The sequence below is a fragment of the Equus caballus genome, chromosome 2, assembly GCF_041296265.1.
Source record: "Equus caballus isolate H_3958 breed thoroughbred chromosome 2, TB-T2T, whole genome shotgun sequence".
Lineage (NCBI taxonomy): Eukaryota > Metazoa > Chordata > Mammalia > Perissodactyla > Equidae > Equus > Equus caballus.
In genome coordinates this window covers 91,401,433-91,418,494 of record NC_091685.1, presented here as the reverse complement: position 1 = coordinate 91,418,494, position 17,062 = coordinate 91,401,433, and the positions used below count along the sequence as shown (strand labels likewise).

General features: G+C 36.9%; 1 long non-coding RNA gene across 3 annotated transcripts in view; it reads right to left on the bottom strand.

Annotated features, from left to right (window-relative positions):
- Positions 1-2,087: 2,087 nt before the first annotated feature.
- LOC138923295 (uncharacterized) overlaps positions 2,088-17,062 on the bottom strand; it is a 70,805-nt gene continuing 55,830 nt past the window's right edge. For all 3 annotated transcript variants that reach the window (XR_011436751.1, XR_011436752.1, XR_011436753.1), the window contains 2 exons: positions 5,960-6,371; positions 2,088-3,266 (listed from right to left, as the gene is read on the bottom strand). This is a non-coding gene — a long non-coding RNA (uncharacterized lncRNA). The remainder of the gene's footprint in view (positions 3,267-5,959; positions 6,372-17,062) is intronic.

Genomic DNA, 17,062 nt, shown 5'->3' with positions numbered 1-17,062 from the left:
AGAAATGTGGCACCCACTCAGCAGGCTCTGAGATTTCTGTAAGTCAGATTATCTGGAGAACTCTCAATTTTATGATGGAATTTTCCAGTCTTCAGCAAAGTCCTGCAATCCCCATTTCTGCCAATAATAACAACAGCTAACATTTGTTGAGAACATACCCTGTGCCCGGCATGTGCAATCTCATTTAATCCTCCCAAGAACTCTGTGAGGTAGGTGCAATCATTTTGTCCATTTACAAATAAGGAAACCAAAGCACAGAGAAGATAAGTAATTCGCCATGGATTATAGAGGTAGAAAGACCAAGAGTCCACAGTATCTGCCAGCAGCTCTCATCTGATTCTTCCCTTCCCCATCAGGGTGCTCTCCTGGGTCTGGGAATAAAGTCCTCAGACTATACTTCAGGTTCTTTCTATGAAGGAATCTAGATCTGTCTCCTAACCTGAGCACTTGCCAGATCATCTTGTCCTCTGCAGCTTTTAGACTCTTTCTCTTTAAAAAAAGGCCCTGACTTAACCTTACCCTCTACCACCATTATTCTATCTTATCAGAACTTTTGCTATTTTATCTTGAGGGCTCTTTTTTCCACTGCATTTCATCATTTTCAAACGTCAGATTAATTTGTCACCATCTGTACTCTTCTGGAGACCTTAAAATCATAGTTCATCAAGACCATGCTGGAACCCAACAACCCAATCCAGACAAAAACTGAGAATTAAAATGTCATTACCAGAATGGGAAAGAAAAATAAGACTGTTCTCCAGCTGCATATACATCTGTGTATTTCTTTGGATGTTGACTTTGAAATGCTAAAACACTCCCACATGGAAAAGATCCATCATTTTTTTGTTTATGCATCTGAGTACACAAACATTTGCTTTCAAATGTCTGGAGAACCGGTTTTACAATGCCATGCTAATTCAACCAACACGGCTTTAATTTTATAGAAACTTACAAAAACTGGTATGTTGTCCTTGTACATAAATAAATTATAATAATTTTAATTGGATCATTCATCTAAGAAAGTTCGGTCCAAATAACCCATATTCTTCTATAGACGTAAAGAATATTTTTTAAAATTTGCACTTTAATCATTTTTATAGAAAAAAACCTAAAGAACTTAAGCTCTATTTATATTTCTCTAAATTATTTTCCAATTTTTGTCACTGCACATACATTTTTATGTCATTGTATCATGCATGCATTGTTTTGTATTCTGCTTTTTCTTCACTTTATTTAATACTCCCTTGTACCTCAGTAAGCCCCATACTTGCCTTTTTTATGTCATAGAATAGTTATGTTGTCCTCCTTTGTGATGCTATTGTTGTTTGCCTTGGTCTTTTTTGGCTTTTGGAGTTGTGTCCTGTTTTCTGCTATTTTAAACTGAGTTATTTTTAACATCTTCATATAACACATTTTTCTCCTTAGAGACACCTCCACAGAGCACTAGCTTCAACTAAACTTTAACTCCTTCTAAACCCTCTGTTTACTCAAATTTTAATTGTCTAATTTAAAAGAAAATGCACACACACACAATGCATGAGCAGTGACAAAGGCAAAACCCTAACCCCTAACCTTACCACCCTCTTTTCCTCTAGGACTCCTTAGAGCCTGGTCTGAACCTCACCACCACGGGTGGAGGCCCAGAAGTGGACCTACCACATCAAAATGGAGGAACAATGTTAAAACTTTGTTTTCAATTTTGCCAGACTGCTCTCAAAAGGACTAAAGCAATCTACAATGCTGGCAGCCCTTTTAATTGTGCCTTCCCCAAAGCCCACTCATTACCATTGTGTTTTGCTATAACTGTTGATTTCCGATACTTAAATATGTATAAAACGCTACCTAAATACTGTTTTAGAATCCATTCCCTCAATTTTGAGATCCATACGCTCAATTTTGTCACGTGTTGATTTCTTTTCTCACTTTTCTTTTGCATACATATACTGTCTCCTCATCTCTATATTGAACTGGCTTTTAGTATTGGTATGACACATTTATATAAATTTATGTAGCATGTGTATAATTGTTGTATTGTTTCATATCATAGTTTTTTTCTTTCCATAGCATATGTACAAGATGGACAAAAATTTTTGTAACAAATTTTATCTATTATTTTGTCATTCTGTTGTTTTCTTTGAAATTTTGTTATACAAAATTCTCGTTATACAGAACATTTTTAGCTTTATGTATTTAAATCTCCTTGTCTGAGTCCCAGATCCAGAGATGCAGGCAGAGGCTGGGAGAGCCAATCATAAGCAATAGCATCGTCCGTGGGGCAGTTCTCAGGCAGGCTCCCCAGGCAAGGCAGAGAGAACAGGCAGACAGCCCCCCACACAGCCACTGATGGAGAGTCTGAGAGAAGCTTTGCTCCAATGAGATGGACTGAGCCACTGAAGCTGGCCAATCAGGGTGCACACTGGAAAGGCTGAGTCATCTGAGGTCAGAGAGCTAGTGAGGATTCAGAAGCGGATCAAATTAAGAGCAATCTGAGCCAATCTGAGATGAATGGCACCATCACTAGTTTTCAGCTCCGTGTGGGCTGTTGTGTGGTTTGTCAGAAAAAAAAGCGTGGAATAGGTCAGAAAAAAGGCAGAACCATATCAGAACTTCCCATCTTGTCTATGATGATATCCTTGGTTTCTTCAATACTTAGGAATTTATTTTCCAATTATAAATTTCCTATCCTGTTCCAAAAGGTAATAGAAAAAGTTTACAGAGGAATATGCACAATATAATCATGCCAAAATAGAAATAGAATTAGGAAATTAGGCCAAGGGAAAATATAAATGGAAGTAGAATATCCAGATCAGGTAAAGGAACACCTAATCGGAGTTAGGATAAGTGTCTGTTGTCCTTTCTGCTTTTTAGTGCTTTACTTTTAGATAATTTGGAGGTTCTTACTGTAATATGTGGTACATTTGTCAATAATTCGGTTCTCCTCTGTTGTCCGTGCTATACATAGTGATGAGTGAAGCCATTCTCTATTGTTCCAGTATTTCTGTTCTGTCGTCTTTTGTTCTCTTAAAATAGTTTGTAGTGGCCAGCCCAGAGGTGCAGCAGTTAAGTTCATACATTCCGCTTTGGTGGCCCAGGGTTTGCTGGTTCAGATCCTGGGTGTAGACCTACGCACGGCTCATCAAGCCACACTGTGGCAGGCATCCCACATATAAAGTAGAGGAAGATGGGCATGGATGTTAGATCAGGGCCAGTCTTTCTCAGCAAAAAGAAGAGGATTTGTGGCCAATGTTAGCTATGGGCTAATTTTCCTAAAAAAGAAAAGAAAAATTTAAAAATTTAAAAAGTGTGTAAATTCCTCTGAAATTTCAATTTAATTATGTTTTCTCTTTTTCATCCAATAACATACAGTTTTTTTAATAATGTTTGACATTTTTAGAACAGTTTTAGATGTACAGGAAATTACAAAGATAGCACAGAGTTCCCATATACCTCTATCCACTTTCCCCTATTAATAAAATATTACATTAGTAGGGTACATTTGTTAACAATTAATGAGCCAATGTCAATCCATTATTATTAACTAAAATCCCACTTTATTAAGACTTCTTTAATTTTTACCTAGTGTCCTTTTTGCCTCCAGGATCCCGTCCAGGATACCAGATTACTTTTAGTGCTCATGTCTCCTTAGGCTCCTCTTTGACTGTAACAGTTTCTCAGATTTACCTTGTTTTTGATACCTTGATACTTTTAAGGAGTATTGGTCAGGTATTCTGTAGAGCGTCCCTTGCTGTAGACTGAATTATGCCTGCCTAAAATTCATATTTTGAAGCCCGATCGCTCAATATGACTGTCTTTGGAGACAGGGCCTGTGAGGGGGTGAAAGAGGTTATAGGGTGAGGTTATAGGGAAGAGTTCTAAACTGATAGGGCTGGTGCCCTTACAAGAAGAGGAAGAGACACCAGAGCTGTTCATTATTTTCATAACCTTTTTGACTTTTCTAACGTGTGTGTTTTTATAAGAAAATTATCCCTAAAATATTTTCCTCCTTATTTTTATGTCTGATTCTGTTTTCATCTCAAATAGCTATTGCCAGCATTTCAAGTGTTATGCTAAATAGCAATGATGACAGGACATGTCCTCATCTTACTCCTGGTCCAGGGAAACAGCTTTAGTATTTCCAAAGTGAATGTAATGTTTCTCCGCTTTAAATGTGTACCATTAAAAACTATTTTGTACACTTAAGTAACTTAATCAATAAAAGACGGCAAATTTTATTGAATACCTTCCTGGAATCAATTGAGCTCACAATGTGGGCTTTTGGTTTCTTTCTTGTTAATCTGATGAGTGTTATCTTTGTGACATAGAGTTCTCACTTTGTTGCAATATCCCTATTCAAACAGAGCATATTATTCATCTGCTATATGACTATGCTTACTTGCTAAGTTTCCTATACTTTTATTTTACCTTTAATATTTGCCTAGAAGTTTCCTTTTTTCTTTTATAATTTGATAGTGTTCTTATATTTGAATACAAAACTATATTTTACTTTCAAAACTATATTTTTTTATTTCAAAAAATATATTAGGTAACATATTTAGAAAGCTGTATCTTCCAAAGAAGATATTTTTGGAAATTTTGGAAACTTAGAATTTCAGTTTTACAACATTTAGGAACAACTGTCAATTTTTAAATGGCATAGTAACATTTTCTATTTCTTCCTCTCTTAATAGTCAATTTATATTCCTTATTTCTTATGCTTATTTGGTTTGCATCAATTTTATAATAATTTAACTTGATCATCAAGTTTATTAATATAAACTGGGAATAGTAATACAGAAATTATTTAAAACACATTCTCAATGATCTTTGCATTCTTGATTTTAACTATTTACTCTTTTTTTATCAATTAGAATAAGTTTTTTAAATTAATCCTGTGAGTAGATTACTCAATTTACTCCTTATTTTGAAGAACTAACTTTGACCTTAAATGTTGTTTTATTCATTTTCCATTTTATTTATTTATGCCCTTAGTTTTATTTCAGCATTCTTTTGCAATTACATGGAGTTTTTACAGGAGATCATATTTTAAGGATAGTTTATGCCATTTCTAAAGGAAAAAAGCCAAGTACAGCTTGGTCTTTATTTCTGTAAGGGTCAACAAATCTATCATATTATATGAAAATGAATTCACCCAGCGTGGAGCTAAGACACCCACAAATCAATAAACAATTTTCAGACTGGATATTCTATCACTGACCTATTTATCATTTAAATTCTGGAACAGAATGAAAAAAACTTTCAAATATACACGGAAATGCCAAAGATACGTAAAAATTTAAAAGGGATAATTGTGTTGGGTCCCTGCCTTTATATAGCCAAGCTTTCAAAAGCTTTAATAATAAGAACCAGTAACTAGACTGACATTCCGTTCTGACTCCTATCAGTCTACACACCACCACCAGGGCAAGAACCTCCCTCAGATCCTTGCTTCCAGGTGTGAGTCACCTCACTCAAGCTCAGCCAACTTTCCTTACTTTAAAGAACTTCTTTTCCTCACGGTGCTTTCAAATTCTAATGAGGTCTCCAGATGTCTATTGCAAAATACCTGTGGCCCTTTACACACTTTCATCGTTGGCTCATAAACAACTCTTCTTTTATCTTCAAACAGCCTCCATGAGTTTCAAAGTTTATTTCTAAAAAAAAAAGCTTTGTTTAACTATACAGTTCTGGAGGATTTTGTATTTTTGTCTAAAAGCCAATGAGCTTTGACTTTGAGGAATTTCTTTTTGTACCTGAAGACATCTTCAGTTTACATTTTTGCTGATCATAGAGCTGACAGATTCTGTCAAAAACAGCCAGTTGTCAACCTGACTAATCTTTGTCCTTAAAACCTGAGGCTAATCCCAGCAGGATCTGTGAAGTTTCTTGACTTTACTCTGGGCTGTTAAAGATAGAAGGTAGAATAAACAACCAAAACACACAATGTAACATTTACACGTACCAGCATCCTCACCGAGCGGCTTCCATCTTTCAGCCTCTTTTGCTTCGCTGCCTCAAGGTAGGGTAGGTTGTACGCTGCTGTTTTTGTTCTGAAGTCAAGTCCTAGGCATTAAGCCACTGCCACACAATAATGGACAAAACCAATAACAGGAGTATTGCTTTCAAATAAACGTTAGAACTGCAACACATCTAGCTCCAGACGAGGCTAGAAGCACCTAAAGGACAGGAGCCAAGTCTTCTTCATCTTTTAATCTCTCTCCGTTAGGACTCTGATGGATGTTTTTCTCCACCCCCATCAACAAGGACTGGCTTCTGCTGGTCCACACAGGGCCTCCAGATAAATTAGAAAAAGACATCTCTTCCTCATGTAGAAGTTTGTAAGTCAGGATAGCATTTATTTCTCAGTTAAACAACTGCAACAAATGTAAAGTCGTTTTTTATGAACTTCACAAATCAAACTATTGAACGTAAAATAATACAAAATTCAAAATTATAATTGCGATATTAAGAACGCCAACTAATTACAATATAGTACTTTGTTTAAAATAGTTACATATCATGCCTCCTTGGCAGATAAATTTGTTGTGGAATTCCAATATTTATTTATAACTGTGTCTCATTCTATAAAAATGGCCACTGGGTTAGGCTATCTTTTTTGTGATGTTGTAGACCTTAAAACATGTTTAATAAATTTACACTTTCAGAATAAATTCTCCACTGGCATGAATATTAACAAAGTTCACTATAAACTGGGAGCCAGATAAGGTTTGGAACTGTATTCAGTACATTAAGGCTGCATAATGACGTCTCATCTAATATGTTATTTCTTAATTATTTTCATCAGCCAATTGCAACTGTAAAATTTTATGTACTTGTAGTAATTCATTTCTACAATTTTTTAAAGTGTATATGTCATCTAGAACAGAAGTCAGCAAACAATGGCTCACAAGCTAAATCTGACCCACCATCTGTTTTTTACAGCCCACGAGCTGACTTTCGCATTTTTAAATGATTGGGAAAATGTTAAAAGAATAGTATTGCTTGACACGTTAAATTTTTATGGAATTAAAATTTCAGCATCCATAAATAAAATTTGAATGGAACACAGCCATGCTCATTTGCTTACATATTGTCTATGGCTGCTTTTACACTTCAACGGCAGAGTTGAGTAATTGAACAGAGACCATGTGGCCCACAAAGCCTAAAATATTTACTATCTAACTTTTTTGCAAACCCCTGTGTTAGAAGTCTAAAAAGGCTGCAGTAGTCTTTTAATATTGAAAACTCTTTTAAATGATAATTGTATTGTATCATTATGTATTAGCAGTAGTGGTTATATTATATCATTTTTATATATTATTATTGTGTATTATGATCTATATTTGCTGTATTAATATTGCATGTTATTATTCTTTATAGGTCCATATTATTAATATACCTATCTATATATTTAGGTATTTTTAGTTACATCATCAGCAATTTCTAAATGAGCATGACACTGTTTTTAATTTGGTTTTTAGTGACATAATGCTATCAATTGACTTCCTCATCACATATTTGACAAAAATTTTTAAGTTTTTTATATTTGGTAAATGTGTTTTAAGTACAATTAAATGTTTGGTTGAAGTCCAAAAGCAGTTGGTTAGTTCTTGAAAGAGGAAGTTTAGTGGTGTCAAAAAATGTTTTTTAACAGAATTGTTAACTATCAAGTTTAAAGAATGTACAGATCAAGGAATAAAACCTCTTTCGAGCAATGTCATCTTTTCTATATATACTCGTCATATTATTCATCCTTAAGACGTTAATTTGACCTTGAGACATGAGGCTAATCCCAGGAGCATCTGTGACGTTTCTGAATTATTTTTGCCGTTATTATTTTTTAAGTAGTTCAGTCCACAAGAAAAGTACATAATTCTTTTTTAGTTATTTAGTTCACATAGCAGAATTCCAACCTAAGAATTCACATATGTAAATATACGCATTCCTATAATCCACAAATCTAATAATAATTTCTCTTTACTCTTTTCTTAGCACATATCAGGGACTGTATCTAAAATAAGTCAGTCATGTTTTATATTTCTTTTTATCCAAACAATTCTATTACAATTTTACAATTCTGGTTTTGTATTCCATTTCCTAAGAAGTATATTATGTTGCCAATGTTTGTATTCTGTGCAAATGTCTTCCACGATATTACAAAATTTTGCTATAGTTTCTGCAAAACACAGCAAATCACCATTATCTCACTCATAAAGTTTCCTGAATAATCCTCTTGACACTAGACATAGCCTTGCCAAAAACTGGATCATGTATGTTAAGAGGTCAGTCATAGTATGTGAATAGTTTTCTCTTTTCCAAATAATTTCTGGTAGCATCAATAGTTATAAAATTTTTCTGTAAGATTTCAACTTTGAATACCTACATTGCTGATGATGCGCATTTCATTTTTTTTCATGTTTACTAAGAATATATAATAAAAACTGACAGCCATTGCATACTTTCTCAATCATTATTGGATTTTTTTTCTATCCCCAAAGCATTTACAATATAGACAAAAGAGAGAATCTTTTGAGGTAGAATAACTATAATCTAATCATTGTCAACATTTGGAAGAATTTGTGTATAATCATTTCTGAAATATTCTTTCCTATAGTTTCTTTTGGAATGTTAAACTTTCTTACAAGAATTGGATGCTTTTCAACAACAGCATCATGTCTTTTTATTTCATATTCAAATTAGATGACTATGAACCTGGATCCGCAAATAGAATGTTCAGTTTAATGGATTCTTTTGTGTTTTTTCACCTTCAAGTTGTTCTTGAAATTCTTCATTTAAAGTTGACATTGAAGTAGAGGGTTCATTTTCATCCCCCTCCATTAATGACATACCTATGCTTCATTCTGCTGAAAACTGTAATTTTGAAATCCTTTCCTTTTTTCTTCTGTCATTCCACCTGTTTCTCCAGAAAATTTATTTAACCAGCCAAAGTTTCTCTTTAATTTTCTTTTCTAAAAATTTCCCAATTATTTCTTTTCTGATACTAGTAATTTATTTAAACTTTCTTTTTCAACATCTGCGGGGAAATAGCACCTTTTTCAAACATTTGTAACATTTAAAAATAACATGTTTCTAAATTTTAAGTAGTTAACTTTTGTAACAACATTTTGATAGTAACAAAAAAAAAGCCAATATTGTAACATAATTAAATTGTTACACGGTAATCTCTAATTAGTATCCATGTAAAACATAGTTTGTAGATTGTTAATGGAAATTGAATCATTACATAGGAATTTGTATCATAATATAACAATTTATAGATTAAGTGGTAATTTAGCAGTACAATTCTGGTCCAGGAAACAAATAGCAGATGGTATGAACTATAGCACATGGTACCCTGTTAAGCCAGCATATTAAAACCAATAGGGAACTTTTTTTAAGATGTTCATGAAAATATTCAATAAGAAGCTCCTTGTTTAGATGCCTAGGTTATTGGATCAAAAGTTTTTTTTGATTATTAAACTCATTCTTCTCTTGTAAGGTAAAGAAGAATGATACATATCTTCTTTCTTGTACTAAGCCACTCTATATCCATCTGTTGGAAATTTGTCACACTATGCTGATATCAATAGAGCAAAATTCCTTATTGTCACAAGCCAGAAAATTGTCATAATAAATATGCAGATCATCCTTGTTTGGATTCAACAATTAGAATAAAATAATTTTTAATTTTCAAAATAAGGATGTCTTTATGTGAAGCAACCCCCATTGCTATGGAACCCTTGCACAGTGCACAACCTAAACAATATACACAGCAGTTATCTATAAGGGAGAACCTGGTAATATCCTTCAGCCTCTACATTGCCTATCATAGGAGTAGGTTAATAAATATTTGTTGAATGAAATTTGTTTAACGACTGGCACCTGGTACCTAATCCGAGTCTACTTTTTTCTCCCTCTCTTTTCCATGCTCATCCTTTTTCCATTTTTGTTTCTTTTTCATTGTGAAGACACTTTTAAATGTAATGACATAGAACTTGAAGCTCCAAACTTTCTTCATTTAATTTGAATCATTATTGAAAGCTGAGATTGTTCCAGGAAACATCAAGCATTTTATGCCTCCCAACAAGACGATCATCCAAGCCCAAAGAAAGAGTAACTTTCAAAAACATAGAAGATTGAGTAAATGTAATAACTCTGTATTTGGATGGGCTGTCCACACAAACAGTGAGAATGCAACGACTAGGTGTCTAAGAAGTGATCAATTTTGAACATGAGACAATAGTGGGTCAGTAGAAGAAAGTAAAAAGATAATAAAATGTCTCCAAGAGCATAAATTCAATTCATAAAAGAATATATTAGGCACACGCAATATTCAGCACTGGGTGCCCATCCTAACAGGAGAGATAAGCAATATGCAAATTGATTCTATACTGCTAGAATATGACATATACTATGAAATAGGTACAGAGAAAGTGCTATGGGAAAATAAAGGAGAAAGAATCACTTTGACTAGAAAAGATGGTGAAATTTTCATTAACTGATTGACCAAATACTGATTGAGGACCTACAATACGCAGGAACTATTCTCAGTGATAAAGCAAACAAAACAGCAACAACAATCACCCTCACGGAGTTTACTCCCTACTGAAGGAAGCAGGACATAAGCAGATAAAGTTAAAACATCTCTCAAACAGTGCAAAGGGCTATGGAGAACAGTAGCAGCAGAAGACAGGAGTTATGTTGGAGAAGCGCAATTTTAGACAGGGTATTCAGGAAGGCCTCCTAAGGAAGGTGTTGTTTCAGTGAAACCCTAAAAGAGGCAAGGGAATAAGTCATGTGATCCTTGTGAATATCATGCAGGTTGAGGGAACCACTGTGCAAGAGTATGAATGGTGAGTTGGAGGAATTACATATTCAAGCAACACTGTGAAGGCCAGTGTGGCTGGGGAGGAGGGAAAGTCAAGTTATAGGAGACGTGGAGAGAGACAAAACAAGGGGCCAAATCATGTAGCGCCTCGTAGACTCTGTAGGGATTTCATCTCCCAGTGAGAAGGAAAACAATTAGAGGTTTTGAGCAGAGGAGTGATACAGTGTGAAAAGAGACTCAGAAGAAGCAAAGATGAAAACAGGAAGACCAGTCAGACAGCTATCTCAAAACTCTGGATTGGAGATGACAGTGGTTCAGATCAGGATGATAGCAATGGACATGGTCTGAGGTGGTCATATATGAATACATAACTCTCTCAACATCTTTTGAGTGCCTCCAAGACGCCAGGTTCTTTACCTAGCCTAAGGGTTAGGCTTGACTTTGGAATCCCTTGCATGAACACTCTGGACTTCCTTAATCAATAATTCCAAACTCTATTGAGACTGAAACTGCCCCTCCCTGAGTATTCCTCACTGCTGCTCTCAAGTCATATTGACCTCCTGGGTTCTGAATCCAACCCAGCCCACAACACTTCTTGCAACAACCCATGGGTGCAGTGACTTGAATTCCGTCCTCCCCAACAGCAGCAACCTGCTCCATAGTAGGAATCACTGTCCACAAAAGGCAGAGGTGGAAGCTTTCATAACACGTTTGGAGGACAGCACCCAACCAGCCTAGAGACCTAAGATCAGAGTGTGTGTAAACAGCAGCATTGAGAGACGAGACTGGAAACGTAGTCTTGGTCTGAGAATGCCACCATATGACATTTGGACTTCACCCTCTAGGGCAAGGCCAAAGGACACATGTCTTTTATTGCATGTTTTTTTTATCAGTGCAGTAAATTGGACTACTGTTCAGCAAATATTCACTCTCCTCTCTCTTTCCAGGCAAGAATATATAATCCTACCCTCACTGACATGAGCCTTGGGCATGTGCCTTGCTTTGACCAATAGAACACAGGCAGAAGAAACAGTGCTAGTTCCAGTGGAGGATTTAGGAGGCAGGGGGCGATTCCGCCAGGCCTTTTGCAGTCATGTGCTTCGCCATGAGAAGATTTTTCTCTGACTAGGTGCTCACGCAAGAATAAGGAGAGACATCAAACAGACCCAAATCCCAACCAGAAATCCAAAACCGAGCCTGGAGTTGAACCCAGACAACTCAGCCAACCAGAGCTGACCCACAGCCGATCCCAGCCAACCTAGCAAGAAGTAAATGTGTATTATTGTAAGCCACTGAGATTGTGGAATTACTTGTTTCACAGCATTATTGCAGCAAAAAGCTATTTGATACAATCAGAAAAATGTTTGAGGATACACTCTCAATATATGTATACTTATTTATTGGGATGTATATGTACTAGTATGCAAATATAAATACATACAAAATAAAAATATGAATTAAAGTTTTGAAAAGTATGCTCTGAAAACTAATTAGGAATAAAGTCTAATATTTTCTTTCCACATTCCAATGGATAGTCGTAAGCATTACCTGGGATGGTGGGTCCAACTTTGGAGAATAGCTTGCTCTTGGCCACCAGATTTTGTTGCTTAAACAAACTAAAAATAAACATTACTGAGTTACTTTATTCCAGAGACTAGAGATGGATGCAAAAAAAAGAACAAACAAAGAAGGTCACTGGTCTTGAAGAAAATCTAAAGTAGGAAAGAGCATAAAAGGTTTGAGAGAGATGACTTTGGAAGAAAATGGATCAGAGAGGAGAGAGGAGAGATTTTAGTGGGTAGAGTTATAAAGTTATTGAAACAGGCTAAGAAGGAGGCATTGGGAAAGGACAACGAGAATGGAGGGGAGAAGGGAGAAAGAGAAAAGGTAAAATTTGGAAATAGTTTGAAATGATCCTCTACCTTATAAGAGTTACCTAACAAATAAACGTTAGCCAATCTCCATACCTATCCATGAAAGAATACTTCACATTTTTTAACTATGATTTGGAACGTATTCTCACATACTTTGCTTCATTTAATTTTATCCACGTTAATCCTCACAGTAACCCTGTGAGGTGGGTATTAATATCCTCATTCTGTAAATGAAGAATAGTGAGGCTCAAGAACCCCTTCCGTCTAAAAGGATGCAGAAGAATCTGGAAACACTTCTCTCTCCAGGCCTGGAGCTAATTTTTGCAGTCACATGTGTGAGGATCTTCTTCCTCCATTTTGAAAGATTACAGCAGTTTTATACATTAAACTTGTCTGATAAGCAACCAGTTAAAACCGTGGTCTTAGGAAAAATGAGTTAGAGAGGCCACACGGTTTGGTAAGTTATATAGACAATGCTGTAGATAGTTTGCCATGCGTCCCACAAAGCCTTCATGGGCATGTCTAGTGGGAAAAACTCTGAATAAGGATGAACAATGTACACCTATAATGCTTTAAGAGATGTGGGATCCTCACTCAAATTGTACAATGCATAAAAAAGCCTTGAAATAATAATAAACTATCAGAATGAATTGAAAGACAGGAAAACATAATTTAATGCCTTTGATAAGCACTAGATTTAGAGATGTATTGTGTTCAAGATGAAGTGCCAAATGCACGAGGAGTGGGAACTTGAGTTGTTTATCTCAAGAAATAGTTGGGAGAGTCAAACAAAATAAATGAGAAAGTGCTTTGAAAATGTATTTACTCATCCTAGGAATGTGTATGGTATCAGATATACACATGTGAACAATACAGACATTGCCTCTGCCCTCATGGAGCTTGGAGTCTTAAAATAAGTATGTGTTGTGTGACTTTTAAGTGCCAGGCACTGGAGATAAACAATGAGCAAATTCCACCTCTGCTCTTGCTGTCCAGGTACTTCGAGTGTACAGGAGAAGTGACAACTACAAAATACACAAGCCACACAAAGAAGTGGAAACTGCAATGGGGAAAAGAGCCAGGAAGGAGAGTGCCCTCTGCTATCTCAGGGACTTCACCTCAACAGAGACATCACTTGAACCTAATTCTGAATGATGCTTAGAAGGAAATGCAATTCGAGGCAAGGAGCAGACAGTAAACTTTCCAGAGGGAACAGCATCTGCAAAGGGAAGGAGCAGGGTCCATTTTATGACTGGGAAGAAAGCCAGTGTGAGTGGACTGAAAAATGAGAAGGATCACAGAGCCACGTGAAGCTGGGAAGGAGGTAGGGGCCATGGCTGTAGCTTAAGGAGTTTCTCACTTTATCCCAGGAATAAGGGTCTCAATTGCGGAGTTCGTAAGTGGTATAACACGGTGTTGAATAATATGCTCATGTTTGCCTTTTGTAAAGATCACAAGGCTTGGGGCCAGCTCAGTGGCACAGCGGTTAAGTGCACACATTCTGCTTCTCGGTGGCCCAGGGTTTGTCTGTTCTGATCCCAGGTGCGGACATGGCACCACTTGCATGCCATGCTGTGGCAGGCATCCCACATAGAAAGTAGAAAGTAAAGGAAGATGGGCATGGATATTAGTTCAGGGTCAGTTTTCCTCAGCAAAAAGAGGAGGACTGTCAACAGTGAGCTCAGAGCTAATCTTTCTCAAAAAAAAGAAAAAAAAGATCACAAGGCTATATTGTGAAGATCTGACTGGAATATCCTGAGGCAAGAGTGACAGAAAAGATAGAAAAGTCCAGAGGCTAAGGAGCAGTCCGAGAGGTACTGGTATTCAGGACTAGAGTAGTTTTGGTGGAGAGAGGAGATACACAGGCATTAAAATGACAGGATTTTTGTGATAATTTGAACATGAAAGTGTGAGAGATGAAAGTATCAAGATTGAAAGGATTTGGGGCTTGAAAACTGGATGCATGATGGTGCTATTCACTGAAATAGGATTCTTCGCTACTATTCCTAAGCATAAGTCTTTGGTGTCATCCACTGTAAAAGTTAGATAAGAACCCCACAGCTCACAAAACAGTGATAGGTATACATCATCTTAGTCCTTTCAGGCTGCCATAACAAAAATACCATAGACCGGGTGGCTTAAACAGAAAATATTTATTTCTCACCGTCTGGAGGCTAGGAAGTCCAAGATCAGGGTGCCAGTAGATTTGGTGTCTGGGGAGAGCCTGTCTCGTAGACAACTGTCTTCCCACTGTGTCCTCACGTGGCAGAAGAGGTGAGGGAACTCTCTGGGGTCTCTTTTATAAGGGCACTAATCCCCTTCATGAGGACTCCACCCTCTTAACCTAATCACCTTCCAATGGCCCCACTTCCACTTCCTCCTACCATCACATCGGGGGTTAGGATCTCAAGGTATGAACTCGAGGAGCGGGAGGCGGGTGGGGGGGAGGGGCACAAATATTCGGTTCCTAACAATCATTTATCCTTATTAAGTGAAAATGTTTCTTCCCACTAGACACGCTTGCCAGTGTGCCCTTGCAGAGGTGATGTCTTTGTGAGACGCAAGGCAAAATATTTATAATATTGTCTGTATAATTTACCAAAACACACAGTCTCTCTTACTTTATCTCATTTTTCCTAGGATCATAGATTTAGAGATTTAGCGTGTTGTTTATCAGACAAGTTTAACATACAGAACTGCTGTAATCTTTCAAATTGAAGAAAGAAGAGCCTCATACACGACTCAGAAAACTAGCCCCAGGCCCACAGAGAAAAGTGTTTCCAGATTCTTACGCATCACTTCTACCTGTGAGATACGATTTTTTTAAAAAGATTGGCACCTGAGCTAACATCTGTTGCCGATTTTCTTTTTTTCCTCCCCAAAGCCCCCCGGCACATAATTGTATATTCTTAGTTGTGGGTCCTTCTGCTTGTGGCATGTGGGGCGCTGTCTCAACAAGGCCTGACAAGCGGTGCCATGTCTGTGCCCAGGATCCCAAATGGCGAAACCCTGGGCCGCCGCAGCGGAGCCTGCAAACTTAACCACTCAGCTACGGGGCCGGCCCCGCAATTTTTTTAAATAGTTTATGTGATTCTTCTGAAAATTATATGCAACTAATTATCATATCTACCTTTAAGACACCAAATTTAGAAGGAATAAAGCTGAATACTAGTCAATTACATCATCAATTTTTTTTTAAGAAACGTGTTGACTGATTTATACTCGATTAGAAAATTCACTCTAGTGAGAAGTTAGATACGCCTGAGGCTCGCCATTTAAAATGTGAAATTATTTTTTAAAGAAGATAGAAGCAGAGAGATGTTACCTTAGAAAGAAAAAGATCAGAAAGATTTTAGTCAGTAATATTGGCAATTAATTAAGTTTTTACATAATAATAGCAACAGCTGCCCTTTTTCAAGTCGTTTCTATCTACCAGGTAATATCCACACAGAACCTAGTTTCAACTCACAAAACCCCTCAGGTAGGTCTTATTGCCGTTTTACTAATCTCAAGACAGAGGCTGCTCAGCCAGTATGAAGAACTTGTCTGAGCCCACACAGAAAGCTAGGCCTGGGTATTTGCCACCATCCCACACCATCTTCCCATGTGGTATCCACCAGGATGTCTCACGTGGGACCTGCCCATCGGTGTGCTGTGCTAGGCTGTAATTCAGAGAGCTCTTTGTCCCACACAGTATAAAGTGACGCTTCACAGAAGAGGTAATGTTGGAGGTGAATGTTTCCACAGAGCTTGTCACTTAAGATAAACATTTGTTACCCATGGACAAAGAGAACTATTTATGTAGTGCTTCCTGGGCGGAAGGTGGGTGGACTGCGGCCACAAAGGGTAAAGGGGCACACCTCTATGGTGACCGACAAATAAGAATGTACGACTGAAATTTCACAAGGTTGCAAACTGTGATAACCTCAATAAAAAATAAATAAATTTTTTAAAAGAAATAAATATTTGTTGATCAAGTGACTGGAAAATTAAATGGAAAAAGTAAAACAGCATTAGGAGAAGACGACTTTTACTGTTTCAAAGTTTGAAGTACGTCCTTTTACTAAACCCCACAGACTGCCTATGTTTTTCACAAAGGTCAACAAGATAGAAAAGAGATGAGAATACGGCCACTTTGAGGGAAGTGAAGACGAAACTTCATATCATGCTCTCTAAGCTTTGCAGTCAATAAACATTGTACGTAGGGGCCGACCTCATGACTGAGTGGATGAGTTCACACAATGTGCTTCAGCGGTGGCCCAGGATTTGAATGACATGCAACTAGGATATACAACTATGTACTGGGGCTTTGGGGAGGAAAAGAAGAAAAGAGGAAGATTGGCAACAGATGTTAGCTCAGGGC